The sequence below is a fragment of the Myxine glutinosa genome, chromosome 8, assembly GCF_964187855.1.
Source record: "Myxine glutinosa chromosome 8, kmMyxGlut1.1, whole genome shotgun sequence".
Taxonomy (NCBI): Eukaryota; Metazoa; Chordata; class Myxini; order Myxiniformes; family Myxinidae; genus Myxine; species Myxine glutinosa.
In genome coordinates this window covers 84,318,454-84,343,617 of record NC_136268.1, presented here as the reverse complement: position 1 = coordinate 84,343,617, position 25,164 = coordinate 84,318,454, and the positions used below count along the sequence as shown (strand labels likewise).

Sequence of the window (25,164 nt, the reverse complement as noted above, 5' to 3'; positions counted from 1 at the left end):
TCCCCTTTTCCAACCCCCATTTGCACAATATTCGCAGCAACAGCCGCCCCACCGGTTGCGGCGAAGTCCTGAGACCTCGGACTCCCACCAGGACCCTTTCCGAGGCACCTGCTCGTGTCCATAATGAGCTCCTGGATTTGGCGCGCCCGCGCTCCTGGAGCGCACCAGGTATTTCCCTCGAACCCGTTCACCTGCGGCTGAGCGTCTCTCTCCACCTCTCCGTCTCCATCCGTCCGACATCTGCTGAATGTTTCCCTCGAGACATTTTTGCATCTCGGGAATCCATTAATCCAGCGTTACCTTTTCATCATGACGTCACCGTGTAGGTTGCTTTGCTCCTTGACACCTTTTCCACCTTTCATCTACCTGCACCGTCTACTGCTCGCATACCTGTATGGCGTATGCAGTGCCGCAACACCCTCCTCGAGAGGAGTTCCCCCTTAATCCCCAGGAATTTGTGCTCATTTCACGTCATTGACCTCGCGCGTCTCGAGATCCAGGTGTTTCGCGCGCGCTCACCTGATATACTTCGTGCGAGTAAAAGATGATCATACCTCTTTCTAAACTCTCGCTATACTTCGTTACCTGGGCTCGTGTATCAGTCAGGTATACCAACTCACTCTAATTCATTCAACGTGTACACGAATTCACGTTCGCGATATGTGTGTGTGTTTATGTGTTTGTGTGTGTGTAAATGTGTGTATGTGTATGTCTGTGTGTGTATGTGTTTGTTTGTTTGTGTGTGTAAATGTGTGTATGTGTATGTGTTTGTTTGTGTGTGTGTATGTGTGTTTATGTATTTGTGTGTGTAAATGTGTGTATGTGTGTGTGTTTATGTGTTTGTGTGTGTAAATGTGTGTATGTGTTTGTTTGTGTGTGTTTATGTGTGTAAATGTGTGTATGTGTGTGTGTGTGTGTTTATGTGTTTGTGTGTGTCGATGTGTGTATGTGTATGTGTTTGTTTGTGTGTGTTTATGTGTTTGTGTGTGTATGTGTGTGTGTTTATGTGTTTGTGTGTGTAAATGTATGTATGTGTATGTGTTTGTTTGTGTGTTTATGTGTTTGTGTGTGTAAATGTGTGTATGTGTGTGTGTTTATGTGTGTAGATGTGTGTATGTGTGTATGTGTTTGTTTGTTTGTCTGTGTGTGTGTCTGTTTGTGTATGTGTTTGTGTGTGTTTGTGTGTGTATGTGTATGTGTTTGTGTTTGTGTGTGTGTGCCTGTGTATGTGTGTGTGTGTTTGAGTGTATGTGTATGTGTTTGTGTGTGTGCCTGTGTATTTGTCTATGTGTGTATGTATGTGTTTGTTTGTCTGTGTGTTTGTGTGTGTTTGTGTGTGAGTGGGGGAGGGGGGTGGGGGAGGGGTGGGAGGGTAGCAAGTAATTGTGTGTGTGTGTTAGTGTGTGTGTTAGTGTTAGTGTGCGTGTGTGTTATTGTGTGTGTGTGTGTGTGTGTGTGTGTGTGTGTGTGTGTGTGTGTGTGTGTGTGTGTGTGTGTGTGTGTGTGTGTGTGTGTGTGAGACAGAGCATTGAATGCGTCGTTATACAATACAAAGACGGATCTGAGTACCTGCACTTCCGCTCTTCCCTGTGTTTTCCTCGTCCGTGTCTCAGTCCCCGTGAATGATGTCCGGAGTGTGCTTCGTGACCTTTGACATTGAGTCATGTCTATCAATGCGATCCCACGATTATATTCTGAGCACGTGGCACGTTTTCCATCAGAAAGAAGAAGAGGCGACAAGCTTTGGCAAAGTTAGTACATTCTGCGTGTTTCCACGGCCAATTAAGGACATACTCCCTCAACTCCCCCTAAACACCCCCCCGACAACACCCCGACCACGCCCAGATCTCCGTACGCCTCCCACTTTCCAGTGCGGCTGCATTCATTAAAATTACTGCTGACCTTAGTTATTCTGCCAGTGATGGATGGTAACAGAGTGTATTCTTTAAACGGCGTGGAGTATAATTTGCAGGTTTCATGGTAAGCTCACACTTTTGAATAATTGGCTTCCGACTTACCGTACTGTATATGGATCATCATTTGACTCATGACCGCGTTGTGAACCGAAGGGTCCATGCTTTAAACATTCACATGTTCCACCTTCGCTTGGCGAAGACCAAGGTGTCTTCTGTTTTTGTGTGTCACATTTACCGTATACGCACGTACGTTACGTTGCACGCATGAACAGGTAGAGCCTTTCACGGACTTAGGTTCCCAGGTATCGATGCGGGTCACGTGACTTACCTTGAATACGCGTTATTGTTTCTGTATGCTATCCTCCTACTTCATGAATGGAAGTTTCAAGTTCATGAATGAAAGCTTTTATTTCTTCCTCCCCCCTCCCCCACCCCCCCCCCCCCCTCCCTCCCCATACACCGAGTTCAGGTCGTGTGTTCTCCAAGTCCAAGCGAAGATCCTTTGGCGGGAAGCGAAAAGACCTGGTTCAGCATGCAGGACAACAGTACATGAGGGGGTTAAAGCAAACATTTTATTGTGCACTGGTCGCCTTGCAAATTGTCTCGAGACATTGTGCGGTAACACGACATTGTACATAAGTACGCGCATGCGGAGAGAGCACGCAACGAGCGATGCTTGCTGGACAGCCCCCCGAAACCCCACGCCGAAACCCTCTGACCCCCAACTCTCCCACCCCCTCTGTAACACGAGCCGTTAACGCCGCCTTTCTGTGCCATACAGTGCGCCACACTGCGAGTCGATTGAGTCGGCGGGCGAGCCACGCGGCGGGTCTTAATTCCCCATGAATGCTCGCAGCTGTTCCTCCATGTTCGACCAAGCGCCGTGGAAAAGCCGTTGCTCGGTTCTGGTTCGAGTTTAGTCCTCAAAGTAGTACCTTCACTCCAATTGGTCCGAAGTTGTAATCACCGCGCGCACGTGTTGCTATCAAATATTTTGTGTGCAGGGAAGGGGTTGCCGCATTGCTCAGAGGTAGCTGCTTCCATTCTCGACTATGTGTATGCCTTCCCAGGATTTTTTTTTGTCCATGCTCTATCCTTTGGAATGCTGAGTGTCAAGCAAGTCAGCAGCTCGTACCATTTAAAGTCTTTGGTATTACCCGGATGTGGTTTGGACCACTCTTGTCACAGAGGAGGAGTGGACGCACTATAACCATTACACTACCGAGTCTGGTCATATATATATATATATTGTTGCAGATCTGGGACGACGGCCCTCCCGTTAGCAAGGGGGGTTAACCCCTTGTCCGTTATACTGGCCGTCGCCGATCCTGGGGGTCTGTGACGTCACTGGTGGTCAGCCACGACCAGGGTAATCGGGCCAGAGACCCCAAAAAAAGACCCCCGAATACCTGCTTACCGTAACCTCCCAACCAGTGAGGACACAGCCCCGCCCGAGTCTCCCATTTGCATATACTGTATATATTTGTATATATATGTATATGTTTTTATACATACTTCTATATATATTCCAAATCCAATATACAGTACTTCATTCCAAATATATTATATATATATATATATATATATATATATATATATATATATATATATATATATATATATATATATATATATATATATATGTATATATATATATATATATATATATATATATATATGTATGTATATATATACATACACACAAACACGATGGTCTGACCCTTGTTGGAAGAACAGCCAATTGTCTACCCAAAGGCATCACAATAATATGTTGATATTTCTGTTTCATATTTTGCATCTTGATAAATTATATATATATATATATTTTTTTTTTACAAATATATATAAACACATACATACATATATATATATATATATATATATATATATATATATATATATATATATATATATATATATATATATATATATATATATATACATATATATATATATATGTATATATATATATATATATATATATATATATGTATATATATATATATATATATATATATATATACATACATATATATATATATGTATATATATATATATATATATATATATATACATACATATACATACATATATATATATACAGTCACGTGAAAAAGTAAGTACACCCCATGTAAAGTTTTGACTTTTTCAACATATTTCAACATACAGCTATTTGATCTTCATTTCAACAATATTGATAGATAAAGGTGATACAATATAACAAATATCATGAAACATTTAAATTTTGTAGTCCATTGTATCTATCTATAATTCCAGTAATCTCTGTGTGTGTGTCTGTGTGTATGTCTGTGTGTCTGTGTGTATGTCTGTGTGTCTGTGTGTTTGTCTGTGACCGCTGTTTCTCGACAACCACGGGTCCGATATACTTGAAACTTGCCAGGTATATTGCTGGGGACCCGAGGATGTGCCTTTTCAAGGTTTCATATTAATCGGAGAAGTAGTTACCGAGCTATGGCGATTTCTTTACCAAACTCCGCAAGCCGTTCGCTTTGGACCAAACCATTTCATGTAAATAGAGGGGGGAGGATTGTCACCGTACTCGCAAGCCGTTCGCTTTGGACCAAACCATTTCATGTAAATAGAGGGGGGGGATTGTCACCGTACTCGCAAGCCGTTCGCTTTGGCTTTGCGAATGAACCAAACCATTTCATGTAAATAGAGGGGGGGGATATAATTTTAGATATATATATAGTACGGGCATGCCCTAGTAATTTAAATAAACTTAAATGCAAATTTCGCATGTGGAAAAAGTAAGTACACCCTTGGCTCTAATAGGTGGTATTGCCTCCTTTGGCAGAAACAACCTCAAGTAGGCGTTTCTTATAACTGTCTACCAGTCTCGAACATCGACTGGGAGAAATTTTTGCCTACTCCTCCATGCAGAATTCTTTCAGCTGTGCGATGTTTGAGGGGTTTCTTGCATGCACAGCTCCTTTCAAATCCTCCCACAATATCTCAATGGGATTTAGATCCGGACTTTGACTTGGCCATTCCAGAGCCCTCCATTTCTTTCTTTTCAGCCATTCATTTGTGGATTTACTGGTATGTTTAGGGTCATTGTCATGTTGCAAGGTCCACCTTCGGTTGAGCTTCAACTTTCCGACAGATGGCCTCACATTATCCTCAAGCACCCTCTGGTACAATGAAGAATTCATCGTGGATTCTATGATCGTGAGCTGCCCAGGCCCTGATGCAGCAAAGCTGCCCCAAACCATAATATTTCCACCACCATGCTTTACAGTTGGTATCAGGTTATTGTGGTCAAATGCTGTCTTTGGCTTTCGCCAAACATGTCTTCTGGTACTGTGGCCAAATAGCTCTACCTTTGACTCATCTGTCCAGAGCACATTGTTCCAGAAGTGCTGGTCTTTGCTGAGGTGTTCATTGGCAAACTTTAATCTTGCCCTGATGTTCTTTCTGGACAGCAAAGGTTTCCTCCTGGCACACCTCCCATGTAGATCAAATTTGTACAGCCTCTTTCAAATGGTAGACTCATGAACTTTGACATCAACAGTGGCAACAGTTACCTGTAGGTCTCGTGATGACATTCTGGGGTTCTTAGAGACGTCTTTCAGCATCTTGCAGTCTGCTCTCGGGCTGAACTTGCTGGGGCGGCCTGGCCTGAACAAGTTGGCAGTTGTTTGGAATCTCCTCCACTTGTAGATGATCTTCCGGACAGTCGAATGATTGATTTCAAATTGTTTGGAGATCTCTTTAAATCCCTTCCCAGAATCGTAGGCATGTATAACCTTCTTTCTGAAGGCCTCAGAGAGCTCTTTTGATCTAGGCACGGTGACGCCGCACACTTCAACAACAAAGAGCAAACCAAACTAAATGTCTGAGGTTTAAATAAGACAGGTTCCTCCAAGATCCTCTCTAACGATGTTCTAATCATTTGCACCTGAGCTGGTGCACCTGATTCTAATTTTAGGTCTTTGAAGTCGTGATAAATGTAGGGGTGTACTTACTTTTTCCACATGCGAAATTTGCATTTATGTTTATTTAAATTATACAATGGATGACAAAATGTAAATGTTTAATGATATTTGTTATATTATATCACCTTTATCCATCAATATTGTTGAAATGAAGATCAAATAGCTGTATGTTGAAATAATTTGAAAAAGTCAAAACTTTACATGGGGTGTACTTACTTTTTCACATGACTGTATATATATATATACATACATACATATATATATATACAGACTTGGCATTTAATATGGAATATATATTTTTTTCTTGACTTGGGTTTACTTTCTTAACTCAGTATATCAATCTGGTGAGTTTCTTTTACACTTTGGTGATTTATTTGTTAAAAGAACAATGTCACTGATTGTCTGTCGCAGCAAGAAGTCAACAACAGGATTATATCACAGGTGGCATGGCAAAATGTACGGACAGGTGCATTTGATGATTGGCTTCACAGTCGGGTATACAAGGGTTGTTGCATTCTGTATTAGTGGAAACAACTGCTGCACATCTCCAAAAGTTATTGCCGCTTCCTCTGGAGATGGTCCGTCAACTCGACAATGCTGTTTGTCATGGAGTGGTGGCTTTACGAAATTACGGCATGAAACAGCGTGCTATTGCTCGGCAATATGGCATCACTCAAGGTCAGGTGTCAAAGATCCTGAAACGAAATGCTCAGAAGGGTGTCCCTACTCCAATACCGAGGCCAGGACGTCCCCGCAGAACCACAAGGAGGGATGATCGCCAGCTGCACCGGTTAGTCCGCAATGGCTGTACCAAGTCAGCTAATCGGCTTAGGGCTGAGTGGCAGCAACTGACAAATGTGCCTGTATCCAGAAGGCGAGTCAACCAACGACTGGTTCAAGCAGGCTATCGTGCCAGGCGTCCCCTGAGAAAGCCACGCCTGACCAGACAACACCGCCAGCGCCGATTGCAGTGGGCCAGAGAGCACCGTCAATGGCAGCCAGGACACTGGAATCACGTGATCTTCAGTGACGAGTCTAGATTTCTGATCTATCGTCAAGATGGCCGCGTCCGAGTGCACAGACAAGTGCATGAAGCCTACTACAAAGATTGTATAGTGCCAAGAGTCCAAGCTGGAGGTGGTGGGGTGACCGTTTGGGCTGCTTTTCATGCAGGGGGCAAAACTGACCTGGTTGTTCTGAATGGAAACCTGAACCAGTTCAAGTACAGGGCCATTCTGGAAGAAACATTGCTTCCATTTGCTCGTGCAGCCTTTCGAGGAAACTTTGTCTTCCAAGATGACAATGCACGGCCTCATTGTGCTCGCATGATCCAACACTTTCTTGCTGACCGTGGTGTAGAGCATATGGAGTGGCCTGCCATGTCCCCGGATATGAATCCGATAGAGAACTTGTGGGCAGAACTAACGCGTCAAATCGACCACTTGGACCAGCAGCCGACCTCTGTGCGTGAATTGCAGCAGGCTATTGTCACTGCATGGCAAGTGATTCCTGTCCAAACCTTGGCAAATCTCGTGAACAGCATGCCTCAACGTGTACGTGCTCTCCTGAATGCTCGTGGGGGTTACACGAAGTACTGAACTGTAATTTTACTGTCCGTAATCCCAGTCGTAATTGAACTTTTGTTTTTGTTAAAAATTTTTTTGGCTAATGTGCAAAATAAAGAGATACTACTGGAAAACGTACAGAGGTTTAACACAGTACTGTCCATGAATTGAGTTCGATATCAGTTTACATCATTTTCAAGGATCAATTTATTTGTTTCGAAATGTCAAATGTGGTTTTTGTTTCTTTTAAAGGTCACATTAACAAAATCTAGAATAATTTCAACATAATTCCAATGAACTTTTGGTTCTAAGACATCTTGAAAAGTAATTTCACCCCCACAAAAAAAATATTCCATATTAAATGCCAAGTCTGTATATATATATATATATATATATATATATATATATATATATATATATATATATATATATATATATATATATATATATATATATATATATATATGTATATATATATATATATATAGATATATATATTAAAGGATAACACACAGAGCAGTATACTATCCTTTACAATATGAATGCTGAGCTACAAATTTTTCGACATGTATATATTTAATATTGCAGGCATTCTGCAAGAGTGTGTTGCATCAATGATTACACCGTTACTTAGATTGATGTTAAGTTACGTGTGTCCATTAGTTGCTGCTCTTGGACGTTAAAGATCCTCTCACTGTCCCATCTTATATCAACCATCGTATACCGGCTCCATCCCGACCAATTAGTTGCAAATTCCTGTCGTGACTACCGCAGGGAAGGCAATGGCAACCCACCTAGTGCGATCCTTGCCACGGGATTTTTTTGGCAGCACGGAAGCCCTCGGGCAGCTCCCACACATAACGACGACGACCGGGTGCAGATAAGGGAATGTCATATGTTCACGAACTGGAGTGGGAGGGCCAGAGCGGGTGTAAGTTACGAATGGAGTGAAAAGAACGGTGCGCAGGGTTTAACCGATGCGCATCACATTGCGTGTTCCATTCCCGTGTTCGCCGTTCGCCGAGTCGGCACTAGTGAGACCCATGCAAGGGCACGCAGAGCTCATGACTCCTGCGCTATGGCGCACCTGTTTAACTATCAAGCGTCTGCCCGTATATAGTCAGCGCCTGAGAGCCGCAAATATAGCCGGAGGCCGAGTGTGTTGCAGGCACTGCCTGCGGGCCCCCATAGCTCCAATGGAGGTGCTATTATAAGCACCTTGTGCTCAGCGACAGTTTGAGCACGAAAGTTCCAGCTGTTGGGTATTATTCTCTCCGAGACTTCCCAGAACACCCTTCGATTCCTACTGTGTCCCGATTGAAGTTCCGGCTTCACTTCGTTCCAATCGACAGAGTTGTGAATGGTGCCGCTCCGCGCTCAAAAATTGAAACTGCAGCCTCTGTGCAGGCCACATGTGAAACCGCATCGGGAATTCTTCCTCATAAAAGGTCATCGTGTTTACACCTTTGATGTCGCCTTAGTGACACGGCTAATGCGGAACATCCGTTTGTGCACTTGTCAAGTTTAGGATTGCCTGGTGACGCGGCCTTTCACGGATGTAAACGATGCTGTGCACGCACAGTTTGAAAGTTGCACACTTATTTCTCGGTAAGCCAACCAACTCACCCCTCAACCCCCCAAATCCCTACTAGCCCCTACTTCACTCTCACGTGTCCAGCAGCAGGTGTAAAACTGCCAGCGACAACTCACCTGTATTCTTTGCGAAGACCCTTGAGATCCTTATTGTCCACCAACAACAGACAGGACGCCTTGCCCATCGTCACATCCGAAGGACGGTGCACTTTGTGATGCGTCATCGCACCTGTGAAGCACTGATGCGACAATTTATCATCAGGTATCAAACTCAAGACTAGACAGGTCAGAGGTAAACCACCCACAAGCATCGCTAGAATGAGCAATACCGCTCTAGCAATGACTTCATGAGTACTAGATGATGGTAGAATTGTACAAACCAAAACCAGGTATTTCTCATTGTCGTACATTCACATGCCTATGCTGTTCCCTTCATCTACCTGCTCTGTCATCATTCTGTCCGCACACCTGTCCAGCGACACATCTTGTACACCGATCCATTTCAACTGCCAATGCCTGATTCAGAAGTTTGATGCAAAGACACATCTGAATTCCTGATTGGATTGCAGGGATTTGTGTGCTTACACTGTTCCATTTTAAATATTCACATTTCATGTTTTCTGCTGTTACATGAGCATTCCTGGATGGATCCTCCTTATGTCATGGAAGAGGCCTTAAGCATTAAAAAATCATTCATTTTGACCTTGCATCAAGACAACATTTCCCAAAAAATTCCTGTAATATGTGAAGATGTTTTCGAGCAACAAGCAACGACTCTTACTTTTACCGTTCATTTATTATTGAACTTTCAAACAAAACAAAATCTTAAATTGTTTGTCAATCCAGGACTTTTTTTCTACAGTGTGGATTGTGTTGATAGGATAGCTCGGAGGTTGTGTAATCGCTTTTGAGCTAAGGATCATGGGTTCGATTCCCTATGCAATGATAAACTGTCACCCTGGTGTTTGGCAAGCGGACCGGAGCATCAATGAGTGCGTCGTCCTTTGGAAGGACATCTGCTGCGCATTTGCCGGAGGTCGAGAATTAAAGATAATTAAAGATATAGGTATTTCACAAGAGTGCGTATTGCGTGCCGGTGTCGCACGGCACACCTCCCCAACCACAACTGATGACACAGACACACACATAAACACACGAGATAACAACCAACGAGACACACACACACACACACACAAGATAATAACCGACACACACACAAGATAATAACCGACACACACAAACACGCACACACACACACAAGATAATAACCAACGACATACACACACACACAAACACATACACACATACACACATACACACACACACAAGATAATAACCAACGACACACACACTGACTGACACACACACACACACACACACACGATAATAACCAACAACACACACACATACACACACACACACACACATATACACACAATATAACAACTAACGACACACACACATACACACACACACACACACACACATTCACATACAAACACACACACATACACACACACACAAGATAATAACCAACGACACACACACACACACACACACACACACACACAAGATAATAACCGACACACACAAACACGCACGCACGCACACACACACGATAATAACCAACGACATACACACACACACACACACATACACACACACACACACACACAAAAGATAATAACCAACGACATACACACACACACACACACACACACACACACACACGATAATAACCAACGACACACACACTGACACACACACACACATACACACACACACACACACACACGATAATAACCAACGACATACACACACACACACACACACACACACACACACACACACACACACACACACACACAAAAGATAATAACCAACGACACACACACACACACACACACACACATGATAATAACTAACGACACACACACACACACACACACACACACACTTTTATTTTCTTTTTTTTGTATACAAGATCGAGGCTCATGTAAGAGTTTCCTTCACACACACACACACACATATATGGTAGAATTGTAGACACACACACACACACACACACACACACACACACACTTTTATTTTCTTTTTTTTTGTGTACAAGATCGAGGCTCATGTAAGAGTTTCCTTCACACACATACACACACATATGGTAGAATTGTAGACACACACACACACACACACACACACACACACACACACACACACTTTTATTTTCTTCCTTTTTTGTATACAAGATCGAGGCTCATGTAAGAGTTAACATTAATTCCAAAAAAAAACGGACACATAAAAAATGTAATAAAGGGTGCGGGAGACAATATGGGGAGTCCAGGAGCAGCTGGGTTCGACTGGGTAAGGTGGGTACAGAGAGAGATGGGTTCGGGACACAATACCGACAGGGGATGAGGCATTCACTCAAACAGAGTTGAGGCATTCGGCTTTTTCACGTGTGGTGTCAGCTGTGTAGCCATTTGAGGTAAGGGAGGGGATGGAGGGGGAACAAACACCAGAAACAGATTTGACCAGACGCCACCAGGATTTGGAGGAGGGAGACAGGTTTGAGAGTTCAGTCTTGAATGTGGAGGGATATTGTTTCCTGTCTCTCCTGAGGGTAGACACACACTTGTTCCGAGCTTGGTGGGAGGAACTGAGATTGCCTTCAGTTGGATTAGCTTTCCAAGAGGCAAAGGCAAGTTGTTTCCGGGCAACTGTCTCACCACAAGATTCAATCTGCCATGGAAGGGAGGAGGGGTATGACAACTGAAGACGAGATGGGATAAATCTGTGCATGAGAGAGAGCAGTTTACTTTGGAAGAATTCCCAGGAAGAGTTTATGTCAGAGGCAGTAGAGATGGGAGACCAGTCCAGATGATTGATGGCTGCTTGAAGACCGTGCCAGTTGGCCTGAGTGAAATGCCAGACTCGTCGACGCTGAGGAGGCTCTCTGAGAATGGTCAGAGAGATGTCCACTTTAACAAGCACATGATCAGAAGAACCGATTGGAGCATAAGAAGAGCAGCAGACATGTGCAGGGACGTTAGTCATAACCAAGTCTAGAAGAGAAGATACTCCATTGGCTGAGATCCGGGTCGGGAATTTTACAGATTGTGTCAGTCCCAGTGAGTCGCAGAAGTCCTTTGCCGAGGTGCCATGGCTGGAGTGAGAGGAACCCACACCCAGCCAGCTGGCATGATGACAGTTGAAGTCGCCACATATGAGGAAGAGAGAGTTGAGATGAGTGGACAGAAGTTGGTCCATGTTGTCAGACAGGGAGATGTAAATGGAGTCATCACTGTTTGGAGGAAGGTACAGAACACAAAGAACAAAAAGTAGGAGCGGAGAGGAAGCCGTAGCCAGAGGTACTCCTGGGGGTGGGTGGAGAGAGGGCAGTGCAAGGAGAATGAGGAAGAGAGTTTTTGATAAGGATAGCAACCCCACAATCAGAGCGAGGCTCAGGTCTATCATACTGGAGGAGGGAGTAACCAGGAAAAGATATTAAAGAATCAGAGACATCTTGACTTGAAGGAGGAAAGTTTCTGTTAAGCAGATTACGTCTGGTTTATCAGAAGCAACCTGTCTGGAGAGATCAATCAGGTTTGAGCGAAGGCCCTGGATGTTTGAGGTCCATACCGTTAAGAAAGAGGGAGGAGGAGCATCGGGTGCAGTACAGGGGAGGGGAGGGTTATGGTAAGATGAGGGGTGAGAGGGGGAGGTAGGGAGAGCTGTTGGTAGTGTGTCAGAGATTGCAGAAGAGTTAGGAGAAAGGGAAGGATGAGGAGGACAAAAGGTTTGATGGTGATGGGAAGAGGCACAGTGAGGTGTTGTTTGAAGAGCGGGGGCAGAGCAAAGTCGAAGGTTGGAGGAGGTGGAGGTATGCGATGGAAGGGAGAGGAAGTGGGGAGGAGCAAGCTTTGAGGAGGAGGGGGTAGGGGGGAGAATTGGAGAAAAATTGTCAGGGGGGGGGGGGAGATTAGAAGGGGAGTGTTGGGGGAGGGGGGAGTTTTGAATGGGAGGGGTGAGGAGGGAGGAGTGGAGGAGTTTTGAAGGGGAGGGGTGAGGGGGGAGTTTGAAGGGGAGGGGTGAGGGGGGAGTTTTGAAGGGGAGGGGTGAGTGGGGAGATTTAGAGGGGAGGGGCGAGGGGGGAGTTTAGGAGGGGAAGGGCGAGGGGGGAGTTTAGAAATTGGACAATTATTGACAAATGAACATTTCTTACAAACTGGGTTTATTGTGGTTTTCAAGTCAGAGATCCGTTTGAAAACGATAGAGGAGGGGTGGAATGAAGGTGAGTTTAGAGAATGTAGAAAGGAATGACTGTAAGAGCTTGATTTTTTTTTTTTGAAATGGAATGATTTGATGAGTAAATTGAAAAAAGCCTTTTAAATAGGAAGAAAAACAGCGTGTTGTAATAAACCACTGAATAAAACACTGCAGGGGGAAGTTTAAACATATTTAAACAAAACCGTGAAAAACAATCTGGGAAAAGTCCCTGAAGTGAGGCCTTGGATCAGAGAAGGAGAAAGGGTTAAATGAGATGGAGGAAACTAGAATTGGAAAGGAGAGTTTCGGCTGGAGATGTAAGAGGTGGAAGAAAAGGAGATAAAGGGGGTGGGCGAGACAACACGCACGTGCCCGTGAGGAGAGAAGGAAATTATACTTTCTTTTTTTTTGTATTTAAAACGTTGGACAAAGGGTAGATGTTCGGGGAAGTTAGGGGGGAAGGGAAAAATCAAAGAAATAAGCAATACAGCGAAGGAAAGAACTTAAATTCACAAAACACAGACGGGGGGAGGGAAGCGTCAAGTTACCAGGCCGCGTACGCGGTGCGAACAGAAAACGATTAATTATACACAAGTTTGCACGAATTGCAAACCAATATCAACTAGAAACACATACACAATAAAATAACGAGTGGAAATTTAACAAAGACACGAACGGAAAATACTTAAACTTTGAGGCCGTGCAGAGGTCGAGGTCGCTTCCTTGCTTGAGGGACCGGAAGCGGAAGTCCTAGTCCACTTACATATATGACCAGATCAAATGTGGACCCACTTTGACCCCCGGTATACCCAATTAGACCCAGTTTTTTTAAATGCCGTGAACAAACTTTAGTCATAACATAGCAAATATAATTTGTGTCGTGTTTGGTCACAATCCCTTCAGCAGTTTCAGAGAAGAAGTTGCAAGTGTTTACGGATTGATGGACGGACAATGTACCATCCCATAAGCTCCTCGGAACTATGTTCCAGGTAAGCTAAAAACCACACCATGTGGGAAAAACTACAACATGTGGGAAAAACTACCATGTGGGAAAACTACAATGTGGGAAAACTACAACGTGGTAAAAAAAACTACACCATGTGGGAAAAACTACTCGAGGGAAAAATACCACGTAGCAGAAACTACCTGTGGGAAAAAATACGATTTGAGAAAAGTTACTATGTGGGAAGAAACTGCCATTTGAAACTACCACGTGGGAAAACTACCATGTGGAAAACCTACACCATGTTGGGAAAACTACAATGTGGGAAAACTACAATGTGGGAAAACTACAATGTGGGAAAACTACAATGTGGGAAAACTACAATGTGGGAAAACTACCATGTGGGGAAAACTACCATGTGAGGAAAACTACAATGTGGGGAAAACTACAATGTGGGAAAACTACAATGTGGGAAAACTACAATGTGGAAAACCTACACCATGTGGGGAAAACTACTCGAGGGAAAAATACCACGTCTACCTGTGGGAAAAAAATAAGATTTTAGAAAAGGTACTATGTGGGAAGAAACTGCCATTTGAAACTACCACGTGGGAAAACTACCATGTGGAAAACCACCATGTGGGGAAAACCACCATGTGGGGAAAACCACCATGTGGGGAAAACCACCATGTGGGGAAAACTACCATGTGGGGAAAACTACCATGTGGGGAAAACTACCATGTGGGGAAAACTACCATGTGGGGAAAACTACCATGTGGGGAAAACTACCATGTGGGGAAAACTACAATGTGGGAAAACTACAACGTGGTAAAAAAAAAAACTACCATGTGGGGGAGGGGAAAACAGGTGGGAAACCTACACCATGTGGGGGAGGGGAAAACAGGTGGGAAACCTACACCATGTGGGGGAAAACTACCTTGGCGGAAGCCTACATCATGTGAGGAAAGTTACCATGTGGAAAAACTACAATGTGGGAATACCTAACATGGAAAACTATACAATTTGGAGAAAACTACCATGTGGGGAAAACTACCATGCAAAACTACCACGTGGAAAAACTACCATATGGGAAGATACTATATGGGGCAAACTATACCATATGGGAAAAACTACACCATCTGGGAAAAACTACGTGTGGGGAAAAAAATATGTGAGAAAAGCTACAATGTGGGAAAACTAGAACGTGGTAAAAAAAATACATGTGGGAAAATTACAATGGAAAACTACCATGTGGGAAAAATACCACTTGGGAATACCTACATTGGAAACTATACCATGTGGGTAAAACTACCACGTGGGAAAAACTACCATGTGGGGAAAACTACCATGCAAAACTACCATGTGGAAAAACTACCATGTGGGAAGCTCACTATATGGGGCAAACTATACCACATGGGAAAAACTACACCACGTGGGAAAAATTACACCATGTGGGAAAAACTACGTGTGGGTAAAAATTATGTGAGAAAAGCTACTATGTGGTGAAAACTACAAAGGGAAACAAACTACCACGTGCAAAAAACTACCACATCAGAAAACTATACCATGTGGGGAAAATTAACATGTGGGAATAACTACCATGTGAGAAATACTACCATGTGGGAAAAATTACCACGTTGGAAAAAGTATAATGTGGGAAAAACTATACCATGTGGGAAAACACTACCACGTGGGGAAAAAAATACCATGCAGGAAAACTACCATGTGGTAAAACTACAATATGGGAATAACTACCATGTGAGAAATACTACCATGTGGGAAAAATACCGACATGGGAAAACACTACCACATGGAAAACACTCCCACATGGGGAAAACTACCATGTGGAAAACCTACACTATGTGGGGAAAACTACCATGTGGGAAAACTACAATGTGGGAAAACTACAACGTGGTAAAAAAAACTACACCATGTGGGAAAAACTACTCGAGGGAAAAATACCACGTAGCAGAAACTACCTGTGGGAAAAAATACGATTTGAGAAAAGTTACTATGTGGGAAGAAACTGCCATTTGAAACTACCACGTGGGAAAACTACCATGTGGAAAACCTACACCATGTTGGGAAAACTACCATGTGGGGAAAACTACAATGTGGGAAAACTACAATGTTGGAAAACTACAATGTGGGAAAACTACAATGTGGGAAAACTACAACGTGGTAAAAAAAACTACCATGTGGGGAAAACTACCATGTGAGGAAAACTACAATGTGGGGAAAACTACAATGTGGGAAAACTACAATGTGGGGAAAACGACCATGTGAGGAAAACTACAATGTGGGAAAACCTACACCATGTGGGGAAAACTACCATGTGGGAAAACTACAATATGGGAAAACTACAACGTGGTAAAAAAAACTACACCATGTGGGAAAAACTACTCGAGGGAAAAATACCACGTAGCAGAAACTACCTGTGGGAAAAAATACTATTTGAGAAAAGTTACTATGTGGGAAGAAACTGCCATTTGAAACTACCAGGTGGGAAAACTACCGTGTGGAAAACCTACACCATGTTGGGAAAACTACCATGTGGGGAAAACTACCATGTGGGAAAACTACAATGTGAGAAAACTACAATGTGGGAAAACTACAATGTGGGAAAACTACAATGTGGGAAAACTACAATGTGGGAAAACTACAATGTGGGAAAACTACAACGTGGTAAAAAAAACTACCATGTGGGGAAAACTACCATGTGAGGAAAACTACAATGTGGGGAAAACTACAATGTGGGAAAACTACAATGTGGGAAAACTACAATGTGGGAAATCTACAATGTGGAAAACCTACACCATGTGGAAAACCTACACCATGTGGGGAAAACTACTCGAGGGAAAAATACCACGTAGCAGAAACTACCTGTGGGGAAAAAAAAGATTTTAGAAAAGTTACTATGTGGGAAGAAACTGCCATTTGAAACTACCACGTGGGAAAACTACCATGTGGAAAACCACCATGTGGGGAAAACTACCATGTGGAAAACCACCATGTGGGGAAAACTACCATGTGGGGAAAACTACAATGTGGGAAAACTACAATGTGGGAAAACTACAATGTGGGAAAACTACAATGTGGGAAAACTACAATGTGGGAAAACTACAACGGGGGAAAACTACAACGGGGGAAAACTACAACGGGGGAAAACTACAACGGCGGAAAACTACAACGTGGGAAAAAAACTACCATGTGGGGGAGGGGAAAACAGGTGGGAAACCTACACCATGTGGGGGAAAACTACCATGGCGGAAGCCTACATCATGTGAGGAAAGTTACCATGTGGAAAAACTACAATGTCGGAATACCTAACATGGAAAACTATACAATTTGGAGAAAACTACCATGTGGGGAAAACTACCATGCAAAACTACCATGTGGAAAAACTACCATATGGGAAGATACTATATGGGGCAAACTATACCATATGGGAAAAACTACACCATGTGGGAAAATTTACACCATCTGGGAAAAACTACGTGTGGGGAAAAAATTATGTGAGAAAAGCTACAATGTGGGAAAACTACAACGTGGTAAAAAAAATACATGTGGGAAAATTACAATGGAAAACTACCATGTGGGAAAAATACCACTTGGGAATACCTACATTGGAAACTATACCATGTGGGTAAAACTACCACGTGGGAAAAACTACCATGTGGGGAAAACTACCATGCAAAACTACCATGTGGAAAAACTACCATGTGGGAAGCTCACTATATGGGGCAAACTATACCACATGGGAAAAACTACACCACGTGGGAAAAATTACACCATGTGGGAAAAACTACGTGTGGGTAAAAATTATGTGAGAAAAGCTACTATGTGGTGAAAACTACAAAGGGAAACAAACTACCACGTGCAAAAAACTACCACATCAGAAAACTATACCATGTGGGGAAAATTAACATGTGGGAAAAACTACCATGTGAGAAATACTACCATGTGGGAAAAATTACCACGTTGGAAAAAGTATAATGTGGGAAAAACTATACCATGTGGGAAAACACTACCACGTGGGGGAAAAAATACCATGCAGGAAAACTACCACGTGGTAAAACTACAATATGGGAATAACTACCATGTGAGAAATACTACCATGTGGGAAAAATAACCACATGGGAAAACACTACCACGTGGAAAAACACTCCCACATGGGGAAAAATACCATGTGGGAAAAACTACCAAGATGAAAAATTATCACGTGGGAAAAACTACCACTTGGGAAAAACTACCACATGGGAATACCTAACTTGGGAAACTATACCATGTGGGAAAATTTACCATGTTGGAAAAACTACCATGAGGGAAAAACTACTGTGCAGTTACCTGTTGACAATGATAACTATTGTACATGCTAATTTTATGTGTTCATTCAAATTCCTGAGGTCTCTGTTTATCAGTACGATATACCCTTGTAATTCCCAACACTGTACCTTTCCGACAATCCCCCGACCCCTCCTCGAAGGAAAATACCTTATAACTGTAATTGTAAACAAAATTATCTGGAACAGATCTTAAATTCAGATTCAGATGAGCTCACTTTACCTTGGACATGCTGCTTCAACTCTTCCAACAATTTATGGAGGCCCTCAATATCAAACATGAGATCAGGGACGTATCTCTAGACATATCTCAGGCTTTCGATACAGTCTGGCATCCTGACTTGCTCTCCAAATTTTCTTTTTATGGCATCCAAGGCCAACTGCAGACATGGTTTACTGACTTCCTCTACTCTCATAGTCAACATGTGGCACTTAACGGAGTCCTTTCATCTCCTGCCCCTGTCAATCCAAGGCAGTGGTCTGGGCCCAGTCCTATTCCTGATCTTCGTCAATGATCTCTCTGACTCTCTGGAAAATCCCCTTTATCTGTTTGCTGATAAATCCACCCTCTGCCTTGACATCCCTTATTCTTCAGACAGGAAGGCCTTGACACCTTCAGTCTCAGACCTTGACAAAATCACAAGCTGGTCAAAGACTTGGAATATGTCTTTCAATCCTGACAAATCTCACACTCACCCTTTTTCTCCAAAAGTAACATCTGGTAAACCCTCCCATCTACTTTCTCAACAATCCTCTTGAAGAAGATTAGGTCACTCAAACTCTTGGGTCTCACTATCAGCCATGATCTTTCTTGGGCAAACCACATTTCTAAATTGGCTGCCATAGCCAGTCATCGACTGGGCCTCATCCGTCATACAAAGACTTAACAACAAAGACTTAATCGACTGGGCCTCATCCGAACACCTGAAGTCATATCCACCTACAAGGGCTTCATCCGCAGCTTGGTGGAGTACTGCTCTCTTTCCTCTGGGCTGGCTCTCCTGCCTCACACGTTGCTCAGCTTGGCGCCATGGAAAGCAAGGCTTTGAAGATCTTTGGAATATCTCTTCATGAAACTGATTTTATGAGCCTATCACTTTTACATCGCAGAAAGGTTGTTGGTCTCTCTGTCCTCTACCTCCTCCTTCCTGGTCTTGCACACACTGCTCTTACCGTGCTTTGTCTCCATTGTGGTTTCTGCATGGAGCACGTGGTCCGCCAGCAACACCCTCCTGATGAAACTCCCAAAATCCAGAATCACTGCTCACCTCCATTCATTCTTGCCTCTTTTATTCATGCATGTGGACCAAATTTCCACATTCTATTCAATCTCATTCCTCCCAGGCAGGTCTACAAGTCAGCTGATCAACACCATTTTCTACCCCCATCAACCACCACCTCCCTCCCTAGAACCTCACCTCTTTCCAAATCTCCAGGTTTTCCTTGCTGTCGGTTTGCTTCTGCATCTATCTTGCCCACCCCATACATCCTCCCCTACAACTCAACCTCCACACATCCCTTATTTGTCCAAGTCTCTGTCTAGTTTGTTTCTCAGTCCTGCTGTTGGTATTTCCCCTTTCTCTTTCGCCTTGACCTTGTATATAGAGAAATTGGATAGCTAATCTGTGCTTCTCTTCAAATTGCATACGGTTTACTCTACAATGCAGGACAAAGGGGGAGTTGTTGATTGTACCATGACAAAAGAGGGGGTGCTTATATCAACTCTCAATACTGCAGTATTATTCACAAAATAATAATTGTATATGCCCTTAAGGTGGAAGTCCAGAGGTGGGGGGGGGGAGGGGGGAGGAGGGAGGGGAGGGAATAGGGTGGGACTCCGGAGGGAGGAGAAGGGATGGCGTGGGAGTTCTGGTTTGCGAAACCCTCATATTCTATGGTGCTGCCTTCCCTTCCCCTTCTCTCACACTGCCTTCCCTTCTTCTCCGCTATATGACTGATTGCCAGACTTACACCAACCCTGATTGCGTCTATTTCAAAATATTAAATAGGTGGGGATTGGTGCGTCGGATCTGCTGAACACTTTCAGCCATTTGAACCAGAAGCATTCCTGACTCTGCAAGTTGGTTCTGAGATTTTTGAAAGAGAGCGGGAAACCTACTGCACAATGTACATACATTACATAGTATTATGGATAACATAAAGGCTGTTATAATTGTATAAAGGCCTTCGTTCACTGCTGTTATGTCCAGGTGTATGGCGTATATAGAGCCTCATGGCTCTGAAAACGCCATTAAACGTAAAAAGAATAAGAAGAATCCCTCCTCCATATTCAGCAAAGCAATGGCTGGAGCGCTTGCTTGAGTGATTAAACCACTTTTTTTTCTTCTTTTTTTTGGTATACAAGATCGAGGCTCGTGAAAGAGCTAACATTAATCACACAAAAAGTCAAACCGACACATAAAACACAAAATAAGGGGAGCGGTAGACAAGATGAGGAGAGAGGGGGACGGACACACACACACAACATTTGAGAGCAGGGACATCGAGAGAACTGTGGGAGGGAGAGGGCTTGGGGGGAGGTGGGAGACGTATAGAACATATGGACACTGCAAGGACTTCCAGGAAAGAAGTTGGAATTTCAAAAAAGTGTATCTGGGGCGAATTAGCGGGGGTAGAAAAGATCAAGGTTTTGGATGGGGAAAGATAAGAGATGTCGGTGAACAGCTGTTTTAAAGACCTGGAGGGAGGAGTGGGATTGAAGGGAGTGGGGGAGTTTGTTCCACAGGCGGGAGAAAAGGGGAATGAAAGATTGAAGGTGAGCAGAGAGCCTAGATTTTGGCAGTTTAACCATAAGAGGGTTGCCGGCAGATCTTGTGCGACCTGTAGGAATATTTGGGGGACAGAGCACAGAGAGAGCTGGGGGATAAAGGCTGGAGAGGAGTCGGTAGAAGACAGAAAGACCACCAACCTGCCTGCGGTGAGTGAGTGAAAGGCCCTCGGAGTTAGCTTCATCGCAGGAGATTCCATTGATTCTGAAAGCTTTGGTTTCAACAGCGTGAAGCCGAGCTAGGTGTGAGGCAGGAGCACCAGCCCAGAGGGGAGAGCAGTATTCCATTGAGCTGCAGATGAAAGCCTTGTATGTGGTGAGGAGCTCAGGTGTGCCAAAGAAGGACTTCACACGACGGAGGATGCCCAGTCGGCGACTGGCTTTGGAGGCCAGCTTCGACATGTGGTTTTCCCAAGAAAGATCATGGCAGATAGTGAGACCCAAAAGCTTGAGCGACATAACTTCTTGGAGAGGATTGTTGAGAAAGTAGATGGAAGGATTTTCCAGTCGGTCTTTTCAGAGAGACATAGTAAGAGTGTGAGATTTGTCAGGATTGAAAGACATGTTCCACTTGTTTGACCAGTCTGTGGTTTTGTCCAGGTCTGCAGAGAGTGAGGAGGCTGCAGACTGCCGATCTGAAGGATGAGGAATGGAGCGGCAAAGAGTGGAGTCGTCAGCAAAGAGATAGAGAGGATTTTCCAGAGAGTCGGAGAGATCATTGATGAAGACCAGAAAAAGCACAGGGCCCAGAACACTTGGCGAGCACTGTACAAGCTTCCATGGTGATCCCGCAGCTTGGTTCTCCATCCGGACATCCCCAGAGTTAGGAACGCAAAATAAGTAATAAGATTAGAATTAATAAAGCAAAGGGATCAGTGAACAACGAGTTCAAGAGAGAATTGAACAAGTAAACGAAAAAACATGCTTTAGGGCTACGCACTTTTTTTTTCTTTTTTATTGTTTATATAAAAAATTTAGCCCATCGGGCGAAGCCGTCTAGAACAGTGTTTGTCCGTCCGTATGCATGTATGTCCTCTCAAACTTATACCAATTAGAGCTGAGGATATGGTCACATAACATTACGTCTGATGTCATTACGGCGTACGCGGTTGACTCTCCACACTCCGCCATTTTGATCTTTCTGCCGTTCATCGCGAACATGTCGTCGAACCTGTCATATATGACAATCGCCGTGCTCTACCTTCACGGTTTTCATTCAGAGTGAAACACAAACAAACCGATTGTTAAAATGATCATCAAATATCAAAAGCATCGGCGTTACGTCTCTTCCAACAATACGGTACAGTACGTATAGGCCTTACGTGTTATGACTCATCTTTGGACCGCTTCAGACAAATTAAGCCCAGGTTTCTTAATACAGTAGTGTATCGTTTCAGTGGTATCGTTTTCGTAATAATAATAATAATAATAATAATAATAATAATAAAGTAAATACTACAATGCCACTCAGTAGAGCGCATACTCCCGCCGTGGGTTTAGTTGGAATACTACGTTTTGTTTAACATCCCCTCTCCCCAAAACAATAAATGAAAAACAAAGTAGGCTCTAACAGTCAGAGAATTTATTTTGATATATCTCGGAATTAGAGGAGAAAAACATAATTTAAGAATAAGAATAAAAGCTTTAATGCAGTAAAACAGAAAAAATCTTTCCCAAAAGAATTTCCAAAAAAAATTCCTGGATCCGGAATAATATCCTGAGCTTCACCAAAAACTAACCAATTCTTCCTTATCCCAAGGGCAATCATCCCACCAACTTTCATCCAAATCCGTTCAGAACTTTTCCAGATATCGTCTTCACAAACACACGAACACACGAACATACGAACACACACACACGGACGGACACGATCGAATGCGTTAATCCCTGGCGGGAGTAATAAACCTGAAAATCGCAGAGCCAGAACCAGAATTATTTATTTGGTCTGGGAAGCCCATGCGATGTTTCTTCTTCTTCAGCCTCTCACAACCCTGGGTGAATATGCGATCTTTTTTCAAAAAGTTGGAATTTTGCCAAATCTGTTTTAATTCGTTTGTTAATATACCTCAGCCATTGACAAATCTGGAACTAAGTCTTTATAAGTTCATCAAATACTGACACCGCGAATGACATTCGTTGAGCTAAATGTTGATGTCTCTTCTGAAGTTAAAAAAAACAAAACAAAAAACAGTTTTAAAGCATTATACGTATCAAACGATACATTTTATGAAACGGGGAAACATAATACACACTTTGGTGGTTTTCAAATGACAGAATATGTCTTTATTAGAAAGAAAAAAAAATGAACATTGAAGATGACGCTGCTAAAAAAACAATACACCGCTCTAACGCATAACCACGAGTTTAAACTACATTTACAACAAATATGAAAACTATTTTCATATCACAATGTTAAATATAGAATATATAGAAGATAATGTTTAAAAAAATGAGCCCTATCTTCCAATGGTAAAAAAAATCCTTCAAAAAATTCCTGGATCGGGAATAATATCCTGAGCTTCACCAAAAACTAATCAATTCTTCCTTATCCCAAGGGCAATCATCCCACAAACTTTCATCCAAATCCGTTCATAACTTTTCCAGATATCTTGTTCACAAACACACGAACACACACACACACACACACATACGGACACGAGTGAATGCATTACTCCCTGGCGGGAGTAATAACCATAACACTTTAATCCCAATGTCGTGAATGGAAAGTTGATTGATTGAAATGGTGTATGGATCATGATCAATGACCTAAGCGGTGTTCGGCACTAATATTAATAAGCGAGGAAGTAAAGAATTAGCCTCAGTTTTGTTAATGGTAATATCATTTTCGAAATAATGATAATGTAACGTTAATATTAAAGTAAATCTAATCATAACCCAAACCCCTCGTAGTGACTGCAAACTTGCTGGAAGTTAAATTATATCAGTTTTGTGTCTGTTACGTCATTACGTCTATGATGTCATTACGATGGCTGAGTGCACCGACCAACATTTTAATTTACAAGTACACCTGCTCACTATGGGAGTGGCAGGAAGGGTCATTCCTCTTTGGGGTATATAGATTACAGTCGATCTATGGTGGGGTCTCAAGAACATTGGTTGTGTTAATTTACCAAGTTTCTTGTGGAGAGATCGTTAAGTGGTTTAAGCATTCGAGCAAGCACACCATTCAAAACCCTTAAGGAACGGCTGGCTTGGCAAACGCTAGCTAGCTGCTTGGTAAATGAGCACACCTCCAAACCTTGTGGGGTATAATCTAGATTACAGTAGATCTTCGCTCAGTTCTGGAATGTAAAACTTACCTCACGGATGTCGGGATTCCTCAAAATTTCTTTGTTTAACATTATACACAGCATTAACGACTGTTTAAAAAGCTAATCATATGTGTTTGTGATTTATAATATTTTACAAACCCGGCTACCACTTGGCGAGCACTCTGCAAGCTTCCATGGCGATTCCGCAGCTCGGTTCTCCATCGGGACATCCCCGGAGTTAGGAAGGCAAAATAAGTAAGAAGATTAGAATTAATAAAGCAAAGGGATCAGTGAACAACGAGTTCAAGACCGTTCGACTTTTGGTCATTTAAAAAAAAAATTAAATATATATATATATATTTAAAATTCAATTTTGATCGATGAAAATGTACCAGAAAAGAGGAACGTGGACCAAATTTCAGCTCTCTAGGACATATAGAACCTAGGAAATGAACGGCTCAAAGATTTGAAATGGGACAAACAAACAAAGTTCAGATGAAGTTTAAAAAAAAGTGTTTAAAA

General features: G+C 42.8%; 1 protein-coding gene and 1 long non-coding RNA gene across 2 annotated transcripts in view; one reads left to right on the top strand and one right to left on the bottom strand.

Moving 5' to 3' along the window:
* The window catches only part of LOC137432649 (F-box only protein 25), a 742,106-nt gene that overhangs the window by 261,709 nt on the left and 455,233 nt on the right, over positions 1-25,164 (bottom strand). The gene's annotated exons all lie outside the window — the stretch shown is intronic.
* LOC137432646 (uncharacterized) overlaps positions 52-25,164 on the top strand; it is a 55,013-nt gene continuing 29,900 nt past the window's right edge. The window contains exon 1 of the long non-coding RNA XR_010985534.2: positions 52-168. This is a non-coding gene — a long non-coding RNA (uncharacterized LOC137432646). The remainder of the gene's footprint in view (positions 169-25,164) is intronic.